Source organism: Saccopteryx leptura, chromosome X (assembly GCF_036850995.1).
Source record: "Saccopteryx leptura isolate mSacLep1 chromosome X, mSacLep1_pri_phased_curated, whole genome shotgun sequence".
Lineage (NCBI taxonomy): Eukaryota > Metazoa > Chordata > Mammalia > Chiroptera > Emballonuridae > Saccopteryx > Saccopteryx leptura.
The window spans coordinates 39,908,675-39,922,455 of record NC_089516.1 but is presented as its reverse complement, the minus strand read 5'-3'; the positions used below and the strand labels follow the sequence as shown (position 1 = coordinate 39,922,455).

Sequence of the window (13,781 nt, the reverse complement as noted above, 5' to 3'; positions counted from 1 at the left end):
AGTTATCCTTCTTTCCTCCAAGTATCACTGCCTCTGCTATAAGTTTTGCTTTACGACGGCAGTGTGAGGCTGGGCTGTATTATGTACTAGTTTATAGCAACATAATTTTGCTTGGGCTAATTGCTTCAGGGGCTGAGGTTTGCTTGTGACTAAGGACTTTTTCTTTGTCCTCTTTCCTCTCTTTGGCGGGTGGAGGAGGCCCAAGTGGTGCTGGGGCACTCCCCCTTCCTCTCCCAGCAGGCACCCCTCCCCCCTTGCACGCTGTGCAGTATCTCTATTATCTCAGATGCAAGAAAGAAGACTGCCCTGGCCCGGATATGGTTCGTGGACAGCAGAAGATTCAGTCTCAGCAGAAAAATGCCAAAAAGCAAGCTGGACAAAAGAAGAAACAGGACATAACCAAAAGGCTGCTGCCAAAGCTGCCTTGATACATACCTGCGCTGTCTGTAGGACACAAATGCCAGACCCTAACAGCTTCAAAGCAGTACTTTGAGAACCAGCGTCCCAACACTTCACTTCCTCCACAGTTGGCTGATGTTCAGTCATAACATGTTTACAGCTGAATTCGTGACACCTTTGACTCTTCTACTATCTCAGATCTTAGGTAACAAACTTGCAGCTGCTTTTCTAACAAACTGTTGTTCAGCAAAAATAAAGGAGCCACATAAATACTCATTTTTATGCTGTTTTCGTTTTGGGCTTCATGCAAAGACAACTTTATGTAAATGTACAGTTGACTCTGATTTGGAAATCTGCAAATCAGTCTATCTTTGTTATAATTTTTTTTTTTACAATTGTGATTATATTGATGTTCATATTGTGTAAAATAACTCATGTAATAAAGTAGTACTTCAATTTTACATCACAGGAAAAATGTAAAAAATTATGTTAATACAGAAGTATTGTAGAAAATTAAGCAATATAGACAAGGAGAAATATACCTAATAAATAATTAAACAAGTAAAATGTCTACTACTCAGAAATCACCCCTGTGAAATACTGCAGAATATTTCTCTCTCCCCCTCTGTCTACACATGATCTTGTTTCATTACCAAGCTGATATCTTACTACACATACTGTTCTGTAGCCTGCTTTTTCAGTCAATAACCTCCGTTTTGCTATTTCAGTAAATTTTCAACTCATCTAACATGTTCATATTTTCCCAAATGACCTAAAAATGTCCCTTACAGTTGCTTCATCCAAAGCAGTACTCAATCCAGACCATGCATTGCATCTGGTTCTTATGTCCCTTAAGTCTCTTTTAATCTAGCCCGGACACTATTTTTAATGATACCAATTTGCTGAAGATACCAAACCAATGGTTCTGCAAGATGTTTTACTTACTGAGTTTGGCTGGTTGCTCTTCGCATTATTTTCTTTTAAAGTTTTAGTATACGTGGCATTGGTGCCAGGAAAATCTTGTGTCCAATTAACTTTTTGCACTCTTAGACAGTGGGACATATGAGAATCTTGGAGTAGGATGAATTCTTATTTTGGAGGTCCTGCGTGAACTTCACCTGTTTCAGTGGATGACAGTCCAGGTTGCAGTTGCCAAAGGAACCTCCACTCTCCTTACACCTCAGAGTGAGACCCTTCCAGATAAGATTCAGCAGGAACAGAAATCAGGGAGGAAATACTTGTGGATTTACATTTCTTTGAAATTTATTTTCTTCCCAGGAATTTCCACATTATTCAAATTTTGGACATTTATACATCATTTGGGACATTTCTATGCTATCATTTGGGCTGGACACATAATTTCCGGTCAACCATATTGGACAATGTGGCCAGGCATAATTTAGGACAGGAAATACAACAGGGAGAGACTTGATAGCCTAGGGTGCAGCAAGGAACTTGGAGTTAAGTTGATTAATGTTCTGTTCTGATCCACTTCAGAGCCTTCTGGAGACAAAGCAGAAGTGCCTCAAGTTGGTCTAAAGAGGAACAGTGATTGGCATTAGGAGAATGGTCTTGTGAAGGTGGAACCTGGACTGCCCTTTTGAACTCTAATTTTCTACCCCTAATGCAGGCAGCCACATTCCCATAAGACCATGAGTTTGGGTATTAAACCCAATAGGTTAAGATAACAAAAATGTTGACCATAATTTCCTTTGTTATGCGCTGAGTTATTTTCCCCTTTATATGTTGAATCCCTAACCCTCAGTACCTCAGAATGTGACTATATTTGGAGATAGGGCCTTTTAAGAGGAGATTAAATTAAAATGGGGCTGTTAGGAAGGGCTCTATTCTTTTTTTTTTTGTATTTTTCTGAAGCTGGAAACGGGGAGAGACAGTCAGACAGACTCCCGCATGCGCCCAACCAGGATCCACCCGGCACGCCCACCAGGGGCGATGCTGTGCCCACCAGGGGGCGATGCTCTGCCCCTCCGGGGCATCGCTCTGCCGCGACCAGAGCCACTCTAGCGCCTGGGGCAGAGACCGAGGAGCCATCCCCAGCGCCCGGGCCATCTTTGCTCCAATTGAGCCTCGGCTGCGGGAGGAGAAGAGAGAGACAGAGAGGAAGGAGGGGGGGGGGTGGAGAAGCAAATGGGCACTTCTCCTATGTGCCCTGGCCAGGAATTGAACCCGGGTCCTCCGCACGCCAGGCTGACGCTCTACCGCTGAGCCAACCGGCCAGGGCCAGGAGGGGCTCTATTCTAATCTGACTGGTGTCCTTATAAGTAGAGGAGAGTAAGACACACAAAGAGACACTAGAGCCTGTTTGCCCAGAGGGTTGACCCTTTGAAGAGGCAGCAAGCCAAGGACAGAGGCCTGGGAGAAATTAACCCTGCAGACACCATGATCTTGAAATTTCAGCCTTGTAGAATTGTGAGTAAATAAATTTCTGTTGTTTAAGCCACCCACTCGGGCATTTTATTATGGCAGGCTGAAAAGACTAATACATCCTTCTTCCTGTGTTCCTGCCTGTCTACAAAATAGAAACTTTCACCCTTTTAGGATTATAGACATCACCTGAAGGCTTTAAATAAATACTGATGTTGGGGCCCCACACTCCAGAGATTTTTATCTAATTGGTTTGGATTGTGGCCTGGGTAATTCTAAACTATTACCAAGGTTGAGAACTGCTGGGCTAGAAGGTCAGCCAAGAGTTGTGTGGCATAACAGCTGAAGATGGTTGAGACCAGGACTTCACCAACAAAGCAGGAAAATCGTAGGAATCCAGCCATCCCACAAAACTTTTAGAGAGAGTTGGTCCTGTTATTTTGGAATTTGGACCTTATTGACTGTAGAGTGTAAACTGCTTTCTCAGCATTCAGTGATTCAACTAAGCTTTCGTTATACACAAAGATGTCAGTTTTTAGGGTATGGGAATAAATAGTACTATATCAAGACAAAAGGGGAAGAGATTTTTTCAGCCTTCAGCAGGAACCTGACCGAAAGCCACACCCAGTAACCTCACTACACATTTGAATTTCTGGCCCTAAAATGGGCAGTTACTCACAAATTTTAGAATTTCATATTTGAAGTGGCTAATGAAGTGTGAACTGACAGGCACATAGTACTTTCGGATTAGTCAGAGACATGGTCCTCCACTGTGGTCAAATGTCTGAATGCTGCACCACTGCACAGCCACAGTTCACCAAAAATAGATATTACAGCATTCACATTTTATAAAGATTTAAATTTATTTTTAGTTTACATACAGCAAAATTTACTATTATTAAAATCAGTAAAAGCTAAGAACTGTATGATTTCACGCATAGGTGAGATATAAACCTTAGACCCATGAACATAGATAAAAGTGAAGTGGTTACCAGAGGGAGGGAGATGTGGGGGAGGGAGTGGGAGGAAGGGTGTAAAGGGAGAGAAATATACGGTGACGGAAAATGATTTGACTTTGGGTGATGGGTATACTGTACAACATAATCAACAGTTCAAATATAGAGGTGTTTACCCGAAACCTATGTACTCTAATTGATCAATGTCACCCTGTTAAATTTATTTTTCTAAATAAAATTTAAAAAATAATTTACTATTATTAGTGCACAGTTCTATGAGTTTAGACAGAGTCTAGAGCCGTGATGGGGAACCTTTTTATAAAAACCGCCCACTTTTGCAGTACTGGTCAACCTGGTCCCTCCCGCCCACTAGTGGGCGTTCCAGCTTTCATGGTGGGTGGTAGCGAAGCAACCAAATGGCGCCGTGATTGGACCACCATGAAAGCTGGACCACATACTAGTGGGCGGGAGGGACCAGGTTGACCAGTACTGCAAAAGTGGGCGGTTTTTATAAAAAGGTTCGCCATCATAGCTCTAACAGGGGTCTCCAAACTTTTTACACAGGGGGCCAGTTCACTGTCCCTCAGACCATTGGAGGGCTGCCAAATACAGTGGTCCTCTCACTGACCACCAATGAAAGAGGTGCCCCTTCCAGAAGTGCAGTGGGGGCTGGATAAACGGCCTCAGGGGGCCGCATTGCGGCCCGTGGGCCGTAGTTTGGGGACGCCTGATAGAGTCATATAACCACCACCACAAATAAAATATAGAATAGTTCCACGTGGGGGAAACAGCTGTGTTAGGCTTGCTCACTGGTTTACTGGCTGCAAGCACTTTGCCTGATTAGTGTGTGAGAAAATGGCAGCGCCCCGTGTGTACGGTCTATGTAAGGCTACAGCTGCTTTCTTTCAGAGGCAATGCTCCCAGATCACTCTCCCGCCACTGCAAGGTGCGGTTTTCCTTCTCCCTTGCCCTTCACTGCGAAAAGCAGGTTTCCTTTGTTTATTAGCTCTTTTCCTTTTTTGTTTATTTGCTTGCCTTTTTTTTGGTGAACCTCCAATAAATGGGTATGCTCTGACACTTTCTGGCATCTACTGTCTGCCTGAATACAGTGAGAACCTGCCTGGCCTCGGCCCTCGGCCTTACATTCCATCACACCTCAAAATCCCCTTACTGACCAGCACATATGTGCTTGGCCCACACTCTTCATCTATCCCCTGAAGCCCCAGAAGCTTAAGGTCTCTTTAAACAGTTTTGGCACAACACCCAATGTAGCCCACGTTTGAACCTCCTGAACTGGGCACAGCAGATGGAGATAAGAGGAAAAGAGTCCTGGCAGTCACTAGAGGGAGGATTGCCAAATGGTCTTTCCAGACAGACCAACATAGCTGAAATTCAATGTTTCAGCAAGGGGTGACCCTATTTTTGTCACGTTTTAGTACATTGCTAATGCTCTATAATTTAAGGCTAGATTCTGTAGCAGAGCTCAGAGAGAGAACCAATCGTTTACCAGATTTCAAATGTACCAAGATAAACTCTGCAAGCCTTCCTGCCAGCACACAATGGAGCAGCAGCAGACTCAATACCAGGCTGGTATTGCATCATCTCAAAAGAGACACTCTTATAATAAATTAAACATTTTACATTTTAATATTCAGTTCTTCCCAAAGCACAGTTTAAATCCCAATTCCAAAATAATATGTTCACAGAGATCAAGTCAACTATATAAAGGATGTCATGAAATTAATTAATTCTAGAAGCATTATATAGTCTTTTGCATGGAAAAAAAAATCTCTTTAAAAGGGGCTTTCCAGCATTGCTCAGAATGTAAGTGCTCACTGATACTAAACTAGATACTGTGGGGCAATGGTGGGTAGCCCGACTGTTTCTAATTTTAGTATTCATAACAGAATGGACATTTACAAAGAATCCCCTTCAACTCTCCCAGAAGACAAAGACAAAGTCCTTTGAGACTTCTCAAAACTAAGACAAACCCCTGAAGCAGATATAGCTGTGTGTCAGTCCAGATCCTTGATTGCAAGCAACAAAATTGGACTCTGGATGATTCAGGCAGAAAAATAATTCATTAAAAGGATATTGGTTAGCTCCCAGAATAAGCAGGCAGGCTGGAGAGGCAGGTTTGCAGGCAGGAACAAAACACAAACCATGCCACAGAACTGGTCTGGTGAGGAATGCACTGCAGCACCTCTGAAAACTCCATCTTCAGCTTTTACCATCACCCTGCAGAGACCTCTATCTTGCTGTGAATGGTAGTGTTGCCTGACGCACTGCCTGGGTCCCTGATTCTTTGTCTCTAACTCCAAAGACAAAGTCAAGGTCCACTGATCTAGGTTATGAGCCAACATCCTAGGAGAGAGTCTAAATGTGGCCTTCTGAAGTTTGTAGAGGGAGGTGAGCTCTGCCTCCTTCCAAGAATCATGAGATGGGGAAGTCCCTAACCAGAGGAAGTGGGTTCAAATGCACACCCAAAAAGAGTAGCAAAAGACCCAACACAGGCTGACGGTTGGGGGCTACTTGATATCACATGGCACCAAGTTAAGCCATGGCTACCCCGTTTGGGGATAGAGTAGAGGACCCTGAGCCGAGAAAAGTGATCAAAGAAAAAACAAGTGCTCTTTCTCTCAGGGCCTTAATATTTTGCTGCAAGATCTTAGGAAAAGAAAACTGCTTCATGTTTGAGGTGGGGCTGTAGTGAGAGCTTCAGTGCCCTGTACAGGGCAAAGAAAGCAACACGTGTTGTCCTCAGAGTGTAACTTCCTTGTCTAGAGACCCTGGCATGATGACTTGGATGATCTGGGAGCAAGTGAGTGGTGGTAGTGAGTAGAGGGAGAGAAGAGTACTTTTCTCAACAAGCCATTGCCTTTGATCCTTCGATGGGATGCACCTGAATATACCAGAGGACAAAATCAGGCACCACAGTTTATCTTCTGATTATAGCCATTCGATTCCAAAGATATGAAGTCTATGAAGTCTATGTATAATGACTCTAGGGGATTTTTTCTCTGAAATTCTCAGTGTATCAACTCTCCCCTAAGCTTTACATTTTCTGACATCAGTACTTCGATTAGAAGTTCAGGACTGACCCCAGTCCCTGGAGAGACCCATAACCAGAAGAGTTAAACTGACTTCTATTAAATATATTTGGGATGCTCAGTCCTGATCAGAAAAGGCAGTGGAACTAATATGAGGCATTCTTGGCACATGTCTGAAATGCCACCAGGATAAATGAATGCCATCAGAATGAATTAATGCAATGGATTTTGCCACTGTTTTTGGTGTTTGGAATACACTTGGTTGCTCTCTGATTTCTGATTTGGAATAAGAGAGGGAGGAAAGACTACAGGGAACTTCACTCAGTGTTCATCTACCCTTAGCATCCTTAGTAGTGGCTGGTAAGCTAACCACTGCTGCTTCATACCATGAAAAAGAAAAAAGAAAAAGAAAAAAAGACAAGATAAGGAGCCCGGATGCTGCTGTGAAATTTGGGGCTGCCCTGTGAGCCATCACTAGATGACTACTTCCTAGCATGTAGTAAGGGAACTTGTAGAGCAAGTCTAGATAAAATTATCTACCAAAATAACTTATTGCTCATAAAGGAATTAGGAAAACTACCCCCACATAACCTAGTGTAGACAGGGAACAACTTCTCCAGCCCAGAAGAGCAGGCAAGAACAAATCTTTTGAAGGATTCAGCTTTGTATGAAATTGAGGGAAACCACTCAAACCATCAGAGAGTAAGGAGATGGAGACATCCACCTATTAAGCTGCCCACCCACTTACAGCCCTGAGGGATCCTGTGCAGCACCCTTTGAACAAAACTGTTCATATGTGGGGCAATCTGGAGGTAGTTGGGCAAAGAAGATAATGCTACTTTTTTGCCCATATCCATTTCTCCCCCTTTTTCCTTTCTGGCATGGTCCTGAAGTGGTCATATACTTAGGAAAGGGGCCCTACCCCAGCCCTGTGTTGGGGTGGTGGTGGTGGAATCTTGAATAGTCAATGTCAATCACTGATGGGCTTGTTCTCCTGCCAGTGATTGATTTAGGTATGGGTATGTGACCCAGTCCTAGGACTTGAAGGGAAGTCTACTAGGGGACTTTTTGGAATGTTTTCCTCAGTCATAAAAGGAGATGCATAGGAGGAAACTCCCCTCTTTTTAACAGGATGTTGCTGTGTGTGCATGCAGTGCTGGAACTGCTACAGTCACCTTGCAACCAGGAAGATCTGCTATCAGTACAGGAAGGCAATAAAAAAAGAAAAGAATAGAAGCCCCTTTGCTTTTGATGATGTTATTTGATTAGTGACTGAATCAACCCTGAAACTACCACGTAGGAATTTTTGAACCAGTTCTAGAAAATGACCCATTCTTTTTTCTCTTGGAGAGGGCTGTAGGATAGGGAGTATGACGCACTATAGCAAGACGACCTTCCTAGGGGTAGGCCAGGATCTTTTCTTTTTTGTGTGTGACAGAGACAGAGAGAGACAGAGAGAGGGCCAGATAGGGACAGACAAACAAGAAGGGAGAGAGATGAGAAGCATCAATTCTAATTGCGGCACCTTAGTTGTTCATTAATTGCTTTCTCATATGTGCCTTGACCAGAGGGCTACAGCAGAGCGAGTGACCCCTTGCTCAAGCTAGAGACATTGGGGTCAAGCTGGTGAGCCTTGCTCAAACTAGATGAGCCTGCACTCAAGCCAGCGATTTTGGGGTTTTGAACGTGGGTCCTCTGCGTCCCAGTCCGACGCTCTATCCACTGTGCCACTGCCTGGTCAGGCAGGTCAAGATCTTGAAAAAATGAATGCATTTACCTGTCCTTCAGGTTAATGGGGACCAGGCACCAGGGGTAGTTACACAGATGGTCAGTGGCCTGAGAAGAGCCAGGTCATTGGATCAGTATTGCAATGAGAAGCATTGATTTGGACTAGAATCCAGAATCATGGCCAGAGGCTAAGACTCAAGGGTATCTGTTCCATGAATGGAAGTATTGTCTTATTTGTACTTTGAGATCTTGTCATTTTAAACATTTACATGAGTGAATGGTTGTTATGCCTGTACTCCAGGACCTCAACTTCTCACTGCCATCCTGACACAGGAATGGAAACAAGATCCTGTCTGTGCCTTGAGACCTTGTACCACAATCACCTAGCCAATGTCTGAGAACCTTTAGCTATGGCACTTGAAGGGGTACTTTCAGGTCACTCTGGACATCTAGAGTATAGACATGTAGAGAGAAGCTCCTGTATTTACACTTTCGGACAAGGACTGGGACATGTTAATACATCACTTGCTAGGGACAGAGAAAGCATGGACACTGTTTATACGCCTGACAATTGAAATAATATGCCGGCAACTTCCCTGACCTCCATTTTTTACCTCCATTTCTCTTTCTTTCCTCAGGGCCAGGGAACCTTGCCGGGCAGGGTGTGTGCTCTGTACTCAATAAAGCCATTTATTATTCCACACACACACACAAAAAAAGAAATAATATGCCTTTATATCAACTTTACTACAAAAAGCAGTAGTAATGTGGGTACTAAAATTATGTAGCTGGGCTTGAGTATAAGTCAATCATCTAAATATAGAGTTACAATTGTTATATTTAGATTATCATCAAAAGAAAAATGTTAAATTAAAAAATTTTATAAAGAATTTATGGACAACCAAGAATGCACATTTGAACCCCTCACCAGCCACAGACCCTAGTTTGAGAAACATTAGTTGAAGGCAGTCTCAGAAGGTATTATGAACATGAATAGAAATTGAAACCTAAATTAGACTTTTCTTTGTATAATATAAGTGTGACAATTCAAAAGACTTAATCCAATGTTTCTTAACTACAATATACCTTAGAATCACCTAGAATGTTTGATAAAATGTAGATTTCTAGCCTGCTCTCAGTAATTCTCATTCAGTAGTTGAGGAGTGAGGCCCAGGAGTCCGCATTCTAATTCAGGCAGATTTTGGGACATACTTCCAGAAATACTGAACCTGCCATTAAGAAGTGAGCCACTAAAATAATACAGCCCCAAGAAAAAGAAGTTTCCACAATAACCATCTCCTATGAGGCAAGGGGGACAACCTGCCAGAGAACTTCTCCAAAGACAGACCCAGAGGTGACAGTGGATAGATTGGTTGATCAAGGAATGCACTCTACTAGCAAGGAAGGAAATCTTTGCTACCTCAGTAGAGTCTGAACTTTGGACTGGTAACGACTGTAGTGTGCTGTTTCCTGTTTTCTTTTCCAAATGCTAGCTTTTTGTTTGTTTGGTTTTTTTTTTTCAGTGACAGAGAGAGAGAGTCAGAGAGAGGGATAGATAGGGACAGACAGACAGGAACGGAGAGAGATGAGAAACATCCATCATCAGTTTTTCGTTGTGACACCTTAGTTGTTCATTGATTGCTTTCTCATATGTGCCTTGACCGTGGGGCTACAGCAGACTGAGTGACCCCTTGCTCAAGCCAGTGACCTTGGGTCCAACCTGGTGAGCTTTGCTCAAACCAGATGAGCCTGCACTCAAGCTTGCGACCTCAGGGTCTCGAACCTGGGTTCTCCTCATCCCCATAAGATGTTCCATTCACTGCGCCACCATCTGGTCAGGCCCAAATGCTAGTTTTAATTTTAGTTATCTGGCTTTCCTTCTACCATTGTGTGATTATATTGGGGAGTAATTAAATGTATCATTTAGGTATAATTTGCTATCTATGACAGCCATATCAGTTAAAATTTTTAGCTTAAAGTGATAGAAAATCTATCGAAACTTGTGTAAGCAAAGATTTCTTATTTTAAGTTTTGCTGAGAAGCAATTAATATGTAATAAACTATACATATTTAGACTGTACAATTTGATGTTTCAACGAAACACACACATAAACACAATCAATGAAATCATCACCACAATCAATGTAATGAATATATCCAACCCTATTCAAAATTTCCCTATGACTCTTTGTAATCTCTCCCACCTACCCTTGCCCCTCTTCCCACACCTTCACCCAACAACTGCTCCGCTTTCTCTTACTGTAGATTAGTTTGCACTTTCTAGACTTTTACATAAATGGAGTCATGCAGTGTATAATCTTTTTTTTTTGATCTGGCTTCTTTTACTCAGCACACTTTATTTTGAGATTCATCCATGCTGTTGTATCAGTAGTTCAATCTTTTTTAATCCTGAGTAGAATTCCATTGCATGGCTGTATCACAGTCTGTTTATCTATTCACCTTTCGATGGGCCTTTGGAGTGTTTCCAGTTTGAGACTATTTAAAGTGGCTATAAACTTGCAATTATTTTTGGCAACTACAACTCAGTGTTGAGTCACACCGAGTTTGCTTTTTATTAAAATTCATTTCTCTTTAAATGTGAATTCTGTCCCATCTTGTAAAGGAAAAAGCCCTTTGAGAAGATGCTGGGACAGTGCTTCAGTGTTCTTGTAGCTATCAGTAGATAATTCCCCAAACCTACAGTTTTTCCTGTGCTTTTAATTTCTGTTAATGGCATCACCATCTACTCAGGCTTAGATTCTAAAAAAACAACACTCAGAGTACATAAAATATATGTAATTATGTATGTAGGATTCTATATACACACAAATATTTGTGTCTGTTAAATGTCAGAGGATGCTACATACTAGATGCTTTGTTATGGGAAAATATTTTTTATCTGACAAAAAAATCAATTTTGAAAGAGATCATAATTCCCAAGCCAAAGAGAAGAGGGAAGGAAGAAAAATCCAGATAGGTAACAGAATAGCATGAAAATTGAAAAAAAGTGACTATAGGGTTGCCTCCCAGCTTTGGTGGTCTCTCCATGTACTCCCCTCAACCTCCCAACCCCCTGGTAGCTTCTCATACTATGATCATCATGAAGCGTACTTTCACTGCCATCAAGCCAGATGGCATGCAGCACGGCCTGGTGGGTAACATTATCAACTGCTTTAGCAGCAGGCTTCCATCTCATGGCCATGAAGTTTCTTCAGGCCTCTGAGGAACTCTTGAAGCAGCAGTACACTGACCTGAAAGACCGCCCATTCTAACCCAGGCTGGTGAAGTACATGAATGAAGGGCCTGTTGTGGCCATGGTCTGGGAGGGGCTAAATGTGGTGAAGACAGAGAGAATTACACTTGGGGAGACCAATCCAGCAGTTCTAAGCCAAGTACCATTCAGGGAGACTTTTGCATTCAAGTTGGCTAGAATATCATTCATGACAGTAATTCAGTGATAAGTGCTGAAAGAGAAATCAGCCTACAGTTTAAGCCCAAAGAATTGATTGACTCACAAGTCTTGTGCTTTTGATTGAATCAATGCATAAGAGGTGGGCAATGCATTAGTCACTTTCAGCTCTACTTGAATGTGTCCCTGGACACAGCTCTTCATTCCATTGACTTGAAAGCAATAGGATTGATCTTTATTTTCTAGAACATATTTACCAATGAAACCTTTGGGAAAAAAAATGACCATAAATATTCTTGTACAAGTCTTCATGTGAAAATATACTTTCATTTCTCTTGGGTAAATTCCTAGGGGAAGAATAGTTCAATCATATGAAAGCTATATATTTAACACTTTAAAAATTAAGTTTATTGGAGTGACATTGGTTAATAAAATTATGTAGGTTTCAAGTGTACAATTCTATGATACATTATCTGTATCTTGCATTGTGTTTTTACCACCCAAAGTCAAATCTCCTTCCTCACCATATATTTGACCCCATTTACCCTTTACTACCCTACTCACCTGCCCTTCCCTCTGGTGACCACCAAACTGTTGTCTGTGTTGATGAGTTTTTGTTATTTGTCTTGTTTGTTCATTTGTTGCTTTCAGTTTTATATCCCGCATATCAGTAAAAGCATATGGTTCTTGACTTTCTCTTTTAAATTTATTTTAATGAATTCATTGGGGTATAAGCTTCAAGTATGCCACTTATTTCACTTAGCATGATATTCTCAAGATTCATCCATGTTGTAGCAAATGGCAGTTTCATCTTTTCTAAAGGGATTTAATGAATAGTATTCCATTGTATATATGTACCACATTTCTGTCAAATCATTTATCAAGGGAGACTTGAGTTGTTTTCATGTCTTGGCCATTATGAATAATGCTGCAATGAACATAGAGGGTGCATATATATCTTTGCAAATAAATGTTTTCAAATATTTTGGGTAGATGCCCAGAAAGAGAGTTGCTGGGTCATATGGTGACTTTATTCCTAATTCTTTGAGGAACCTTTATACTGTTTTCCATAGTGGCTGTACCAGTATATAGTCCACCAGCAGTATATGACAGTTCTAGTTCCTCCATATTCTCCAATAAATGGTTTGGTTAGTCTTTCTAATTTTAGCCATTTTAACAAGGGAACAACAGTATTTTCTCATTGTGGTTTGAATTTGTATTTCCTTAATGATGTTGAGTATCTTTTTATGTGCTTATTGCCATCCATATATCTTCTGTGGTAAACTGCTCAAATAGTTTGCCTGTTTTTTATTTTAATTGTGTTTGTTTTTTATTATTGAGTTGTGAGAGCTCTATAAATTCTAGATTTAAGTCATTTAGCAAATATATGATTTGCAAATATTTGCTCCCATTCTGTGGCTGTGTTTTCATTCTCTTAACAGTACTTGTCAATGAGCAGAATGCTTTGTTTTGAAGATGTAAAAACACAACATTTTTGACTCATTATTTTAGTTAGAATGCCTAATAGAAATTATAACTTGATAAAAAAAACAGTATTTAAAGATAAGAAAATTTTATTATTTCATATAAAAAGTTCTGAGGTAAGATGGCTCCTGTGTTTGTTTGCAAATTTAGGTGCTCAACAATGTCATCAAGAAATCACATCCTTTTCATTTTTTGCTCTGCCATCCTTAGCCTCCTGGATTTATCTTTGAGCTAGTCTCCTCAGAGTTGCAAGGTGACTGCTGAGGTTTAGTGTTTCATGTTCAGACATGCAACAATAAAATGAAGAATCTAAACTGTCTTTTCTATGTGTCTCTCAGAGTGAGGAAACCTTTCTTGGAAGTACCTTAG

General features: G+C 41.3%; 2 pseudogenes; both read left to right on the top strand.

Annotated features, from left to right (window-relative positions):
- Positions 1-317: 317 nt before the first annotated feature.
- On the top strand, positions 318-548 carry LOC136386126 (zinc finger protein 706 pseudogene; annotated as a pseudogene).
- Positions 549-11,609: 11,061 nt separating this feature from the next.
- On the top strand, positions 11,610-12,054 carry LOC136385727 (nucleoside diphosphate kinase B pseudogene; annotated as a pseudogene).
- The last annotated feature ends 1,727 nt before the right edge of the window (positions 12,055-13,781 follow it).